The sequence below is a fragment of the Equus przewalskii genome, chromosome 12 (assembly GCF_037783145.1).
Source record: "Equus przewalskii isolate Varuska chromosome 12, EquPr2, whole genome shotgun sequence".
Taxonomy (NCBI): domain Eukaryota; kingdom Metazoa; phylum Chordata; class Mammalia; order Perissodactyla; family Equidae; genus Equus; species Equus przewalskii.
In genome coordinates, this window is record NC_091842.1 from 22,994,423 (window position 1) to 23,010,494 (window position 16,072).

A 16,072-nucleotide genomic window follows, 5' to 3' on the forward strand; every position below is an offset into this window, starting at 1 on the left:
CCATCTTTGGGATACTAACAGGTAGAAGTCACAGGCCAGCCAATCTTATGTTGTCCCGCTCAACTTGGGGCCGGAAAGGATGAATTAAATTAAATTAGAGTGGGATGTTTTTAGGGTAAATCCACGGGTTCAATTCCCACGGGCATCAGTTGTGTCCTTGCTGATGAAATTTTCCTTCTCCCTGGGTGAGTCTTATTGCATTTCTGGCACCTGGCCGGCCTTTTCTCATCCCTCTTTCTCTCTTCCCCTTCTTCTCTCCTTTTCTTCTTTTCTCCATCCATGCATCCTTCCATCCATCCATTCATCCCCTCGTCCCTCCCTCCCTCCCTCCCTCTCTCCATCTATGCCTTCATCCTTCCATCCTTCTCTCTCGTCCTCCCTCCCTCCCTCCCTTATGTGCCAGATATTATACTAGGTATTGTGGATACAACAGTGAACAAAAGAGAGGATGGCATCCTGGACCAAGAGGAAAGTAGTGGAAGTAGTCAGGTTCCAGCTGTATTTTAGGGTGGAGGAGATAGTACAGGGTGTGTAGAGCTGATGCCTCTTCCTAGTCCCCTCTCTCCTGGCCCATAGAGAAGGGAGACAGATGCTCTAGGTCTTGGAATCTAGTTGTTTGGGAGGATTTTGCCCATGGCAGCAATAAGCAGAGGAAATGAGAGAACATAGCTAGGACATAGTGTCAAAGAGTGTGTCAGTTTGGGTCCTCCAAGAAACAGAAGCAGATGCCAATACAGGATGTGACATCCCAGAGATTTTTGGGAGAATGTGAAGGAAAAAGGGAAGGAAGATTCAGATTGCAGTGCAAGTCTAACGTCTACAGAGGAGAGGGCCAAGGAGGAGTTGGGTAGGAATTGTTGCAGATGCAATTCCAAAAGAATTTTGTCCAGGCCAGTGGAGAGTCATCGAGCCAGAACTACCCGTCAGTTACACTCCCTGCAGCAGTGGACTCAAGAGGTATATTTTCATATACCTCTGCCCCAAAGGGGGTGCCCAGGCTCTAAATCGGGGAAGGAAAACCCACATGGGTGCAAAAATGTCAGAGCTACGTGTCAGGAGCTGGATAAAGTGAGGAGTGAGAATAAGATGACAGGAACAAGGAAGAAGGATAATAAAAAATAATAACATATTTAGCACTTTCTATGGTGAACCAGGTACTTCTCTGTATAGGTATTATCTTATTTAATCCTTACAACAACCCTACAAAGTAGCAACTGTTATTAGTCCTATTTTTTAAATAAGAAAACTGAAGCACAAAGAGACTAATCAACACAAATAGTAGGTCCTAGATTTAGACTCAGACAGTGCAATTCCAGATTCTGTCCTCTTAACCACTATGTGAAGAGCGAGGACAGCTGTAGTTCCAACTTACTGGGTGCTGTCAAGCAGTATGTGGGTGGATTTTTTTGGCTAAAGGCCCAGGATCAGGCCAGACAGTTGTCATGATGCCACTTCCTGCTCCAAACTCTCCTCCTGTTCCAAACTCCATTCCAGCCCCCTAAACGATGTGGTCACTTAGCCATGTAGGGACACGACCTCTGTCTGTCTTGCCTTCTGCTCTGTTTGCAGGGCTTAACCCATATTGGTGCTCAATCAATATTTGCTGAATAAATTATTCAACAATTAGAAAGTGATTGAATGAATACATGCATGCAAGCTGTCTCTCAAATTCCAGAGAGTGGTCCGCTCATGTGCTGGTACTGATGAGAAGTGTTTTCGCTGAAATGATCCCTCTGTCCCAAGGATTAGCAAACAGACAGGAGTGGCCTCACCCACACTAGCCTGTTGGCTCAGTCTGCTGGAGCGATCATGGCTACTCATGATTCCCTGTTTCTCTGTGAGCTTTCAGAGCGTAAGATACCACCCCAAACTAAGTGGCTTAAAATGGTAACCATTTTATTATTTCTCATGATTTTGTGGCTGGTTGGGTGGTTCTTCTGGTTATGGGCCAAGTCTGCCGATCTCTGCAGTCAGCTGGCAGCTCAGCAGAGGCCACCTGGTAGGATGGTCCCATTCATGTCTGACACTTGGCTCTGTGTCAGCTGGGGCAATAGACATGCTATAGCCATGTGTCTCTCATTATATAGCAGGCTTAGTTAGCCTGGCAGTTCACGTAACAGTGGTCGCAGTGTTCCCAAAGCACCAAGAGAGCAACCTCCGGTGTGCACGTGCTTTTCAGCTTCTGCTTGTATCACATTTGCTAATGTCCCGTTGACCAAAGCAGGTCACACGGGTGAGGTCAGATTCAAAGTGTAACTGAATACCTTCCACCTCTTGATGAAAGGAGCTGTAAAGTCATATTGGAAAGGTGGGAGACGTTTGCGGCCGTTTTTGTAACACACCACACCTGTCCCTCTGGGTCCAGCTATCCCAAGAGTTCTTTTTGTTGGCATCATCTCCTATAGCCAGGCCCTGTTTTCCTCTTCATGTCATCTCAGTCGAAGTTTCTGACTTTATTGCAGCTCTACCCCTGATGCTCTTGTTCCATACAGTTTTCAAATATGTGGATGTTGGCTCAGAGTGCACTGGGTTTTGCCCCTGAACATGACTTTTGTGAAGTCCTGACTGTTCCTGTGTGGACGATTGTTTCAGCTGCCTTCCATTCATCTGTCTGTCCATGTATCCATCCATTCATGCATGCATCCATCTCTCCACCCACTCATCCATTCATCCATCCATTTATCCATTTGGTGCAATTGTTTCTGCTTTAAGGTTGTGTGGACATCTTTCTAAGAGCCATGTTTAACAGGGGAGACAAATGTGTACAGACATAGCCAACCCTAGTGAAGCAAATGGGGACATCAAGGAGGCGAGGCTAGTTCTACCCTCATCCAGCACTCACCTCGCATCCCACAATTCCCTTTTCTCAACACTCAACATTTTTTTCCTGTTTTCCCTGCTAAACTAAAATTTCTCTGAATATGAGGACCATATTTGCTTAATTTAGGGTTGTATCCTTACCCCCAACACAATGTCTGCATAAAGGACATGTTTCATAAACATTTGTTAAATTGATCCGAATCGAAAGCTACAGAAAAGAGATAACATTTGAACTGGGCTCCAAATAGTAGCAAATAACATTTAATCCACAGCAATGGTGTGAGGAGCTAGGGTTATTCTCATTTTCTAAGTGAGGAAACAGGTCCAGGGGGGTTAAGTGGTTTGCTCCAGATCACACAGATGGTAAAGGGACGAAGCCAGGCTTCTGGTCCTAGAGCCTGTGTGCATTCCGCTGACAAATTACCATCAAATGCAGGAAAAAACCTGAGAAAGAGAGATGAACAGCCTCTTTTATTGATGACTCACCTGTGATAGTCAGCAGATCCTTTCCACGTTTGTGAACCCCTTGCCTTGTTATTCACCCATCCATCACTTCATCTATCCATCAATTCATCCATCCTTCTATCCCATCCATTCTTACATCCATCCATACATCCATCTATCCATCCATCCAGCAAATGTTTAATGAACTCCTGACTTCTTTTCATTCATTGTTAAATTTCCAGCACCTGGAAACGTCCTTGGTGTATAGGCGATAATCAGTAAGTACTTGTTCACTGAATGTCCCAGGCAGTTGGAAGGCAGTATAAGCATAGTAATAATGAGAACATGGACTCTGGAGCCTATTCATTTTGGGTTCAAATTCTGACTCCACTATATATGAGCTGTGTGACCTTGTGCAAGTTATTCAGCCTCTCTCCCAGCTTACTCCTTTGTACACGGGGTTAATGATAGTGCCTGTCTCATGGGATTATTGAGAGGATCAAACACGTTGACACACATACGCACTTAGAATACTGCCTGATCATTGTATTGTTAATGGTTTACCATCATTTAAATAAACATGATACAGTGTTGATCAAAAAAGACAAGGCCAGTGGTGTAGTAGAACCTACGTTTTAGAGAATTAAACAGATAATTATCAGGCAAACAGACACATAACCAAGACAGGTCCAGCTCTGCAAAGTCTCCTATAGCTTCACCTTTATCTGAAATTGTTCCCTTGTCCCTGTTGTTGCTTTTTGGAACCTAGGTATCTGGGTGCCTTGCTACTCTTCTACTTGGCCCCATTTGAGGAGGGAATGCACATTGTCCCCTCTGTGTGGCATTGGTCATTCATGGCACTGATGGGAATGCCAAGCGGTCTCTTGGTGTCCATGTACCCAGTCTAGTCTGCATGTCCATGCTGACTTCAAACTCTGCAGACCCCGTCTCCTTTCCAGACACAGGCAGATGTTGCTAGATGCCCTGTGGAGTGGGCAGAATGACCTTCTGGGCAATCCCTGGGCAACTTACTCCTCTGCGTCACAGCTGCTAAGCCTGGTACAAGGCCTGAGGACTGTGTGCACATGAAGATGTGACTACAAGCTTCAGCTCTGTTTCCTACTCTTGTGAAAGATCTGGAGTCCGGAAGTGGAAATTTCTGGCATCCTTTAGTATGACTGGATTGCAAGTACCTTGGCCATGGCGGTGCAGCTCCTGCAATCTGTGAGGATTACTGCCAGGTGTTTGATCAGCCGTGGGCTCCAGGAGCCTGGGCAGTAACTCTCCCCCTTGACTCCCTGCTTCCCTGCAGATTGATGGATACAGATAAAATGCCCAACAGCAGGCACATTAGGATCTGAGGCTGTAACTCAGGCGAGACTGTTACTCTTGGGCTAATGTTCCCTTTCTCCTGCAAAGATTTCTGGAACACAGACTCAGAAAATCAAAGAATTTCAGAATTGGAGAATTTCTATGATGAAACCCAAACTAGCTTGATCTACAGTCCCTTCCAATGAAACCTCCACTTGCTCTCTCCTCATTCACCAGCCACACTGAATTTTCAACCATTTCTAGAAAGCGCCCTGCTTTTTTTTTTTTTTCCCCTCTGTGACTTCCAATATGTCCTTTTTGCAACCTGAGCTGCTGTTCCAATTAAGAGTCATTTGGTCATAGGTGCCAGGAAGTCCAGTTCACACTGGCTTAAGCAAAATAGAATATATCTATTGACTCACATGTAATGAACAATCCATGCGTAGGTCTGGCTTCAGGTATAGTTGATTCAGGACACAAATCATGCCAACAGGATCCAGCCTTTGGCGGTGCTTCTGGGGAATGGCTCCATTCCCAGGATTTGCTGTTTTTCTTGGCAGCTTCAAGATTCTCCCCTTCAGGTTGCAAGATGGTTCCAGCAGCTGCAAGCCTTACATTTTTACAGCCCCGAATGCAGTAGAATCCATACCTCTCTTTCCTACAACCCCAGCCACTGTCCCCTTGTCTCTTATTGGCTTTAATTAGACAAGGACATGCGATATACTGACCAGCCTGAAACCCCCTACTCAGTGGACAGGGCTGAGAATGGAGAAGAAGTGGTTTCCCAAAGAAATGTTTTGTGTTTTTCCTAGAGAGAGGAAGGATGGAACCTGGGCAGGAGACAACATATTTTTGCCATAGTTTTTCTTCCTGGGGAGCTCCACTCATCATTGACACCCGAAGTGTCAACGTTATTTTTCCTTCACCAAAGGTATTTTTCCCTGTCTTTTCTCTGGGCTGAGTTAAGTACTTTAACCTCTGTGCTTCCATAGCCCTTCAGAGCAAACTCTCTTATACTGTATTTTGGTTGTTCCTTTGCACGTCTCTCTTCCCTACCAGGCTTTGAGATTCATCGAGGGAACCAGCTACTCCTTACACATGTTCTAATATCTCAACCATGTGACTTCATGCTCGGCGTACAGTCAGGATCAGTAAATGTGTGTTGAATGAAAGGATGATATCCTAGATTGACATTTAATTTTATTGCCAGAGTCCTCACTGTTAAATTCGAAAATCCTCTGTCTGGTCCTTCCTAGAGTTCAGCCATGCTCCATCTACCTCCTAACGTGGCTCATCCTATTCAGTGATTGCAGCAGCTTGAATAGTGTCCCCTGAAATTGTTGTCTGCCCACAACCTATGAATGTGACCTTATTTGGAAGTAGGGTCTTTGCAAATGTAATTGGTTAAGTTGAGATGTGGTCATACTGGAATCGAGTGGGTCTTAATCCAGTGACTGATGTCCTTATAAGAACATCAGAGAAGACACACTCAGAGGGAAGAAGGCCGTGGGAAGACAGCAGAAATTGGAGTAATACAGCTGTAAGCTGAAGGACCTCAAGGATTGCCGGCAGCCTCCAGAAGCCAGGACGAGACGAGGAAGGATTCTTCCCTGACACCTTCAGAGGGAGCATAGCCCTGCTGACACCTTGATTTCACACTTCCAGCCTCCAGAACTGTAAGAGAATAAATTCTTGTTGTTGTAGACCACCCAGTTTGTGGTACTTTGTTAGTAGCCCTTGGAATCAAGTACAGTGATGATTCTGACTATAGAGAGTTGTTCCTTGTGCGTGCCCACAGCTTGTCCTCGTACGTGAATTCACTCATTTCTTCAGCAGATGTGTATAGGATATTTACTGTGTGCTAGGCGCTGGAGATATGATGATGACCAAGACACTGCTCATACTATCAGGAGCTTCCTGACTAGTGCAAGAGCAGACAGGCACACAGGCAGTGCATCCCTTCTATGGTGTGTCTCTGAGGAAGGAGTGTCTTCCATGAAGCTTATCACATCTTGGTTAACGTGCAGACTCTGGAGTCAGACAAACCTAAACGCATATCCTAGATACTCACCAGATGTGTGATCTTGGGCAAATTATCCTTTAACTTCTGTCGGTCTGAGTTTCCTCATCTTCAGTTGTGGATAACATGGAGTTAGGATGAGGACTGAATGAGTTGTTGCATCCTAAGTATTCAGCCCATTGCCTGGCTTAAATCAGTCAGAGTTTTTTATAGCTTCTTAAGAATTTAGAGAGTGTGGTCCTGCTGTGCCGAATCTTTTCCTCTCTGTGTTAATCATCCCCAGTTCTTCAACCACAAAGAGTATGATTTGAAGTCCGTATCACTTCCTTGGTTCCATTTATTCAGTGATGCTCAAGAGTTCTAATTATCTATCAGAACTACACTCAGACCCATAATGAAAGGCAGAGCAGGACAGAAGTGTCACCTCCCTTGCTTTAGAATTCTACTTCAAGTAATGCACCCAAAAATGATCTGACTGGCTTTGAGAACTGCATCACACTGTTGACTGGTATTGAGCTTGTGGGTAATGAAAACCAGCCAGGTGCATTCACACCTGCTTCCCCATTATGGGTTTGTCCAGATGGTGGCTGGGCCCCAAGGGTAGGACCTTGTGTTTATCTCTGTTACATTTCATGTTGTGTAATTCAGCCTTCCCCACCAGCTGGTGGAGATCTTCTGGGAGCCTGATTCCATTGTGTAGCATATTACCTACAAGATAAAGTCCCAACTTTGTATCATACATAAATTTTTATCAACCTTTATTCCAGGCCTCAATAAAAATGTTGAACATTGGGCCAGAGGCTGAGACTGCCCTGCCTCCTGGCTAACGTGCTGAAGACACTGCTCTGGCAGTATCTTAGGGACCCTGACGGCAGGCTGTGGAAAGGGCTACCAGAATCTGCTGTCCTCTGCTTCAGGAAGAAACAGCTCCCGGTGCCTTTCTCCCAGCTCGTACTCTCAGAAAAACCGCAAGCAACTGCAGGAGGATGTGGGGGTGTCCCAAGTGTCTAAGCCGAATTCCCAGGGGTTCACTCCAGGCAAAAGTGCACTTAGCAGACCTTTAGGGGTCCATTCAATTCTGAAGGATTCCAGAACTTCTTATATGTTTAACTGAGGTGTCTTTGGATGAGCAGTGGACCCACACTTTAGGAGGCTATTGGAGAATACTGGTCATAGCTATAACCACTCACCTTTATTAAGCACTGACTTTGGGGCAGGCAGAACACACTGACTCACTTAATCCTGTCAACAGAATTTTGATGTGGACACTGTTTGGTAGATGAGGAAACCGAGTCTAAGAAAGGTTAGGGAAAGTGTCTAGGGGCGGGTAGCTAATAATTGGTCGTTCAGTTAGTTCCTCACACCCAGCCCTCTTCCCTGAGACTGCGGGTTACACCAGGCTCCTCCCTTTCTTTATATTACTCAGTGGGATGTTTGTGTGATCAGGCACTGAATGAAATATATTTACTTAATGGCTTATTTCATCCATGAGGCTCTCAGTTTCATTTGGTCAAAGACTATGTCTGCCTGGCTCCTCTTTGTTCTTTCACAGCCTAGAACAGTGCCTGGCATGTGGCTAATGCTCAATACATATTTGTTGAATGAACTAAGGGCTCCAGATGCAACTTTAATTTCAACCACTTCTATATAGTCCAAGGTGAACTTGATGCAGGGGATTTTTATTTTGACATGCAACCATCTCTGGGCAGCGGTTCTCAGAGTCCCAAAGGGGAGTAAGCACTTTCCTCCCAGAGCATTGAGAATTAATTAAGCTTTGTGGCACCCTTTAAAGTTCCTCATAATATATAGCTGCTTTCATCTGGCTAAGTGCACGGCAGCATTATGGGGTCATTACTGGGCCTGGTGCTAATGGGCATTTGTCAGACTCCTCCCTCCTCCACAGTGTGTTAGACCTGTGTGTCTCCCAGTAATTGCTAAATAACTCTTGGAGTACTTGGTCGCTAAATTAATAGGTGAAATAATAGAGTGAAAATAGCAACAGACATGTGGAATGAATAGAGATATCCCAACCCGGAGGTATTTCCTGCTTGTGTGTCTCTTAAATAAAGAGTGTGACTCCAGTTAGGATTGCAAGAATGGATTTTTATAGACTCTGCGATAGTTGAGTGGTTTTGTGGGAGGATGTGGTGGCTGTATTTGATGGGTAGTCTCCTCTAGTTCTGCCTGAAGTCCTGTGGGATGAGGGAAGTTAGTCTTTTTACACACTGGTATAAGTACAGACGCTCACCCATCAAGGAGGTAAGTGAGGAGAACCAGCTGGCTTCCTGAGCAGGAGCAAAACAGTGGCTGGATAATGTCTTTTCTACAACAGCGTACAACAAGTAGGAAATTCACAGAGGGCTAGTCTAGAGGGAAAGATAAATAGGAACAGTGGAAGCCAGGGGACAGAGATGAGGACCAGCTCATCCCACGAAAGCCCTTTGCAGGCAAATTTATCTAAACCATTTCAGTTAATGACCAAGACATTCAACTCCATCTTGAGTGTTTTTGCATCCTTTTGTCTCAGTACAAATTAAAATAAGTTTTGAAGAAAGAAAATTGACCAAAACTTGACTCTTTAGAGATTCAAAGTAAAAAAATAAGAAAGTAAACAGAGGAAGAAGTCCCTAAGGACATAGAGCATTTCTGAAATGTACTCGAGATTTGTTCAGTGTTTATTCGACATGTAAAATTAACATGAAGTTGTCTTTAGACAAATTATTTTTTTTTTAAATATTTTTAGATGTCTGGCAATAAAGAACACCTGGACGAATGGACAGACGCTCCAAAGGGAATTTAATTTTGAGGGGCAAACTGGGTCCAGGTGGAGGGATTATTTGATAGAAGTGGACAGGGAGCTGCTTCTTGGGGTCTAGCATCCAGACAGAAGGCTCCTGGGTCTGTGATCAGCATGGGATGCCTTTCTAAGGGCTTGATATGGTGATGGAGGCTTCTTCATTGTTGGCCTCAGATGGGTGGCCATCTGGCTTCCTAGATGCTCACCCTAGATTGATGAGGGACTGACCAGAGTAGGGAAGCTGAATCAGAGAATGATGACCCCCAGCAGAGGAGCCATTAGAGCAGAAGGGAAGTCAGGGGCGTTTGGAAGGAGACAGATTTGAGATTGAATCTAAGCTCTGTCTCTTCTAAATAGGGAGATTTGGGATAAAAAATTTTACCTCCTAGTTCCCCAGTTTTCTCATCTGCAAAATGGGGCTAAAATAGCACATACTGAAAAATTCATTTTAAATGAAAATTATACTGGACTGTACATGTTAAAAATTTAAGTCAATACCTGGAACACTGTCAGTAATCAATACGTGATAGCAATGATTGCAATCATTACAATTGGAATTATAAAAACAGTAATATAATAAGAATAGAAATTACAATAACAAAAAGGTAACAAGGTCAGATCCCCATTGAGGACTTAGGGTGTAACCCAAGAAAAGGCAGAAGCCCATTTAGGTGGTGGCCAGGTGGTAAGGATGGGGCAAAAGCAGCCCTTTGGCTTCCCTGAGTGTCCAGGATCAGATTTCAAAGACACCAGTTATCTAATGCAGGAGTACTTCTTAATACTATTGTTCATAGTAACTTTTATTGTTTATCGTAGTTTGTAGTAAAGGAGTCAATCCTGCCCAAGACATCTGGTCTTTGTCTTTGGCTTACTGGGAGGTGATCCAGTGTTCTGCTTGATAGGACATGGTTTTTCTTTTGCTTGGGACCTGGGGTCACACTGGGTGGTGTAACAATACGATTTAGGGTGGGGGATGGCCACACGTTGGGGTAAGGGTGAGCCATGCCAGAAAGGCCAACAATGTGATTTGGGGTGGGGGCTTTGGGACACGGGTGGAAGGGTGGAGACTGAGACTGAGATCAGCCACAAGGGCAATCCCTCATGTTGACATAGTGAAGTCCCCCGAGAACTCTGATCATGGAGGCTCAAGGAGTGTCCTTGGGTGGCACTGTTCTGTGCATATTGTCACACATGGATGCCAGGAAGGTAACGTGTCCTTAACTCCATGGGGAGAAGACAACGGGACCTCCCCTTTTAGCACTTTTCCTGGACTCTACTCCATACATCTCTTCCTTTGGCTCATCTTTTCTGTATCCTTTCTCTGTGTAAGCTATAACTATGAGCATAACAATTTTCAGTGAGTTCTGTGAGGTTTTTTTAGTGAATTATCAAACTTTAGGGTATTTTTGGGAACCCATCAAACTTGCATTTGGTGTCAGAAGTGAGGCAGTCTTGGGGACTGTGCCCTCTAACTTCAAGTTGTCCTAAACCCTCACAGATAGGAAGCTCACAGAAGGTATAAAGAACATTTAAATTCATCCGTAATCACACCGTTCAAAGAGAATCACAGTTTTATTTTGGTGAACCTCTTTATACATGTGAATATTTGCAAATCTTGCACGTACCGACGTGTAAGATAATTTAAAAATGTTATACCCTAAGCATTTTCCCACATTATTAAATATTCCTCAAAACAGAACATTTAAGGACAATGTAATATCCCATGGATCTCCTGTAATTTAATCATTACCCAGTTGTTGTGTATTTAAGTTATTTACAGTTTTCATTATTATAGTTAATTCTTAGATGAACATCCTTGAGTTAAACCTCCACATATGTGCATGATTATTTCTTTAGGATACATTCCTAAAAATGCAATCGTTGAGCTTCCTATATTCTGCCAAACTCTCCTAGAAGGTGGGATTGGCCCAGGGGGTGGGACTTTCGTGTCTACATCCAGACTGGAGCAGCACACGCTCCCTGGAACAGTAGAACCTTGGAGGGCAAACAGAACTCAGACCTGAGCAAATTCAGTGACCCACAGGGCTTGTTCATATCAAGTACAAGTCACATCGACTATGCACTTGACTTTATCAAAAATTTTAGAAATCCTTCAGATTCATAGGCTGGGCTCTCACAGCTCTTTGTAGGGGCAGTCTTGATAGAAAGTTCTTCCTTCTGAGTGGAGTCAGCCAGGTAGCCTTTTGCTTTGCATAACATTTTGCTTTGGTATCTTCAGATGGTTTTGCTTTCAGAATCGTAAAGACTGAGCTCCCTTGGGGAAACTGAGGCAGTTACCTTCCATCCCTGTCTCTCATTGATCTAAATGTAAACAGAGTCATCATATACTCAGTGAAGCTAGTGACCATTAGCTTGTGTTCCATTTGCCACAGAGCTCAGAGGGCAGCCCAGGACTAATGCACAGTTCCTGAAATGAATACACCTTGAGAAGTATCCTCCATCCTTCCTTTGTCAAGTAAGCTGTTGGAGCTCCTGTGAAAGATTTCTGGATGTGGAGTTTGGAAAGTGAAAGGAATGAGCCTGGGCAACACTGGGGCGTAGTGCCCCTGTCTAACTCTATGTCGCAGAAGTTTATGTTCCTGAAATGTCATTTCAGTTCTAGGTGAGAAGGTGAATGGAGAGGGGAAAGCAGAGGGCTATGCCAGCTTCATGTCAGGCAGTTTTCGGCTGCCTTTTCTCTAGACCATTAGTTTATTGATGGTAGGTTGTCTTTCCAGCAAATCTCTTTTGATTGCAAGTGTGTAATGCAGGCGTACTTTAGTGTCCTTCTAGCTCTAGGGAGAACTCAAGCTGGTTCCTTTCATTCCCGCTGAAGTGTCAATGCCAAGGCTGATTCATCTAGATTTTTAGAGCCATCATTCCATCTTGAGGGCTTATGACTACTCTGAGCCATCATAAAGGGGATTTGTCTACGTGGGGTAATTCAGATGGTGCTAAGCAAAGTCTTAGGGCACAGACAGGTTTCTCTTTGTCAAGGATGCTGGCTGCTGTCCTTCCCAGATGCCCAGGAGAAGAGCAATTAACATGATGGTGCACAGTGCTCACCTGAATGGTGGAAAGCAGGCATCAGCTTCAGCCTCCATCCACAAAGCTCCTCCAGGTCCAGGGACCCCAGCCTCTTTCCTTCATCGGCAACGCCAGGCTGTCATTCCCACTCTACTGGGGTGACCCTCGGCAGGGTGCTGGAGAACTCTCGAATCCTGTTCACTTTCCTGGTCCTCCCTTGGGAAGTGAGAAGAGGCTCCTGTATACCCTCCTGTCTGTGATTTTATCCTTAACTCTTGTATTCCATAGGACCTGGTCTCACTGGGTGCCCTGACAGGAGTCTAACCCTCATGTTTCTCTTTTGCTGCTTTTCCTGAGCCTGTGAGATTTTTTGCGGTGGGAAAAAACCTCATGCTCACAGATCAATGAGCGTATTCTTCTATGCCTATTGTTCAGTGCAGGATTTTGGTCTTTTGAAACTCAACGGATACGGGCTCTTGAAACTCAAAAACCTTTTTTGCTGAAGACTGTAGTCCTTGCCTTGAGTTTCAAAGGCCTGTTTTGAACCTCAAAGGCCAAGCACTGACTCTCTCTCTCTTTGGATACCTGCTAGAAAAAACCCTACACTGGAGTCAGTGGGTGTAGAATGCTCTAGCTATTGAAGGGGTTGCAGGAAATACCTGGAACCAGAAAAAGAAATTACGTCAGCTTCTCTTTCACAATAACCCATCCCAAGTTCCTTCAAACAAGAAGAGACTCAGAATTCAAATTCAGGTCAGTCTTCCTTCAGCCTATATGAACCTAAGTGTCTTCTGGAGTTTGTCCAAGGAGAGCAGTAAAATTAGAGTGATGAGTAACCATTGTTGATTATTAACCCCAAGAAGTAAGCTGATCGTTTTAGATAAAGCATCGTATTTTCACAACAATCCTGTGAAATAGGCGTTATTGTTCTTGTTACCATTTTCCAGATGCGAAAACTAAGACTCCTAGGGATTAGTGACATGGTTAGTTAGTGATGGAACTAGGAGTCAAACCCAGTCCAGAGCCGCATCTCTAAGCCGTGTGAAAAGAGGTGGAGGTGGTGCGAGCTTGGTGCATCAAGGAGTCAAAAGAAAGATTTCCTGGACTCTCAAGACCTAGCAGTAGTGCTCTTTTATTCACAGAATAGCATGGAGTAGTGGGGGACTGGACCCATGGGCAGTGAGGAGCTGCAAGGTGTTGAGGGTTAGGGCTAAATTTATAAGGCATGGGTATTTGAGTTATTTCTTTACAAGACAAAGGAAAGATCACGAAAAACATTGTTAAAATGATATCAGTGCAGGTGGGGTCTGGTTATTGGGTGGTCCTATAACTTTGGATAAGAATCAGATTGGATTAAGTCAGGACATCCTATGCTTCCCAGAGGATGATATAGATCAGTACGTAGGGCAGGACGCCTTGGGCTTCTCTCCCTGGGGCAGCCTTGATCCCCATCAGAGGGAATGTAAGAAGGGTCAATATGAAGGGGGTAAATGAAGAGATAAATCGAAGGAGTCTCATCACTGGCCTATTGTATATTCATCTTCCTTTACCAGGAACACCCTTCCCTCAGATCCTGTGAGGTTGAATCCTTTCGTTATTCAAGTTTTGGATCACAGTATTATAGACATCATCATCGACCACCCCAGCCAACCACCCACCGTGTGCACACACAGGACCTCAGCCACATTTTGACGAATCCTGTTTTATTTTTTAAATAGCATCGCTTCCTCTGGAATGGTCTTCTCATTTATTGATGTTCATCTGTATTTACTATCTGTCTTCCCTTTCTAGAATCTCTGGAGCATAGGCTTTGAGGTGAGGCACTTGGTGGTTTCAGCCTCTTGTTTATCCGCAGCGTTTAGCACAGTGCCTGGCTCCTACAAGCTTGCTCCATAAATCTATTTGAGTGAGTTTGACTGAGTGAGAAGGAGCAATCAGAAAGGTTAGAAAGAGAAAAGCCTCATCTTGCATATCTCTAAGCCACATTTCAGAATAAAAATGACAAGCTTAACCGCTCATTGCTTTTCAACCTTGACGTCAAAAGCTGCTTAGGAAGGTCTGGCTGGTTTGCTTTGGGGCTGCCTCTTTAAGCGAGGATCAGAAAGCACCTTTAATGTTGAACTTCATTTGTTTATCAAAGACAGAGGAGCCTTTGTCCTCCATCACAGCTGGCCTGCAGCAAGATGGGAGCATCCTCTGCCTTGTACTTCAGAGGAGCCAAATGTAGCTAAAACGGTGGTTTTTCAACTCCGAAATAATCCGGGAATGTGCAAATTCAGCTTAGACACCTTAAGAGGAGGGAAGCAGGGAAAGTTCAGATTATAACCTGCTTCTAAAGCCCTTTATGCAGACGGGAAGACCAGCTTGAGTGAGTTTCTGAAGTTCTGCTTCTTCAGAGAATTTGGGGGTTCACCAGCTTTTGGGCTGTGCCCACCAAACATGTCATGGGTACCAGGAAAGAAGGCATCTGAAAGGTAGCCACTGCAGCCCCTTCTAGCTTTTTCCCCTGAACTTGACTCATTTGGGTATCACTTTTACAAATTTTTGTCATATCCAAGCACCACCTGTGGTTAATATATGTAATTATATATATAATATTATAATGTATATACACGTATCGCACCTGTCACACAGCAATGTGTGTATGTGTGTGTTACTATACTTACTGTCCTTTGTTTATTTTGACTCTGCATTTAAATGAAAACTTTACATCATGAATATAAATGGAAAAGAAGGAAAAGTATCAGTGACCTTAGGTGGAAGGGAATTAGAAACATAACACAATGAGAAGAAGACAATATTATTAATTCTCTGCCTTTTAAAAATGAGAGATTAGCAAATGTTAGGTGTTAAAGACATCTGAATAACCAAAATTAGACTTTCTCTTTTTTATCAGAAAGAATGAAGGAAAGTTGAAAAGAGTATCTTTCCTCCTGTGCCTGTTGATCTCATCCACTGCTGTTTACCTGAAGACATCTGGCAGAACGCCTAAAATGGTGGCCGTGTTTTGTCGGCAGCTTCGAGAACCACTTCACTCTCCAAATCTGGAATCCCGTCTGTAACGTCTGGCCAAGTGATCGCCAGGCCTGTCTCCATCATTTGCTCTGAAGGAAGCTCAGTCTTCTGACACAATCCACGCCAAGTTCTCTCTCTTTTGAGTGAGAAAGTCCTGGAACCAGGAGTTTGAGTGGGGTGAGAAGGAAGCGAGTTCTTCGCAGCCTCTGAGAAGACAAGATATTTCAGGCATATGGAACAGCATTTAAAAAGGCAGAAGGAGACAGCACGGCCTATTTTAGGGGAACTGCAAGCAGTTAATTCAGTGTGGCTGGATCCACATAAAATGCCAAAGGGAAGGCAGAGAGGGGTGAAAGAGGAGGTGGGAAAGAGAGAGGCGGGGCGGGTGCAGACCCTGGGGAGCCAGCGGGCTATGCTTCTGGCTGTGGACTGCAGTTTTGACGCCAGCCGGGTGCTTGCTGCCGTCCTTTGCACTGGTATTTATAGGTGAATCGTATTTGGGTGGCAACAGCATTCCCTTCTGGAAGAAATCTATTTTTGCTGCATGAATATATTGATAAGATTTGGGGGTGGGTGGGAGGGATGTGAGAGCTTCTAGGATTTTGTTTAGCTTTCTGGGATATGCAGGCTGAGGGCAG

At 44.4% G+C, this 16,072-nt stretch overlaps 2 long non-coding RNA genes across 3 annotated transcripts in view; both read right to left on the reverse strand.

Moving 5' to 3' along the window:
* Positions 1-16,072, reverse strand: part of LOC139074891 (uncharacterized) — a 258,563-nt gene that overhangs the window by 194,465 nt on the left and 48,026 nt on the right. The gene's annotated exons all lie outside the window — the stretch shown is intronic.
* Positions 10,946-15,640, reverse strand: LOC139074893 (uncharacterized). 2 transcript variants are annotated; one of them, XR_011524800.1, is made up of 3 exons: positions 15,386-15,640; positions 12,459-13,078; positions 10,946-11,714 (listed from the first exon to the last, which is right to left on the reverse strand). It is a non-coding gene; the product is annotated as an uncharacterized lncRNA (long non-coding RNA). The 2 variants fall into 2 exon arrangements; XR_011524799.1 differs by having other exon boundaries at positions 10,946-11,885.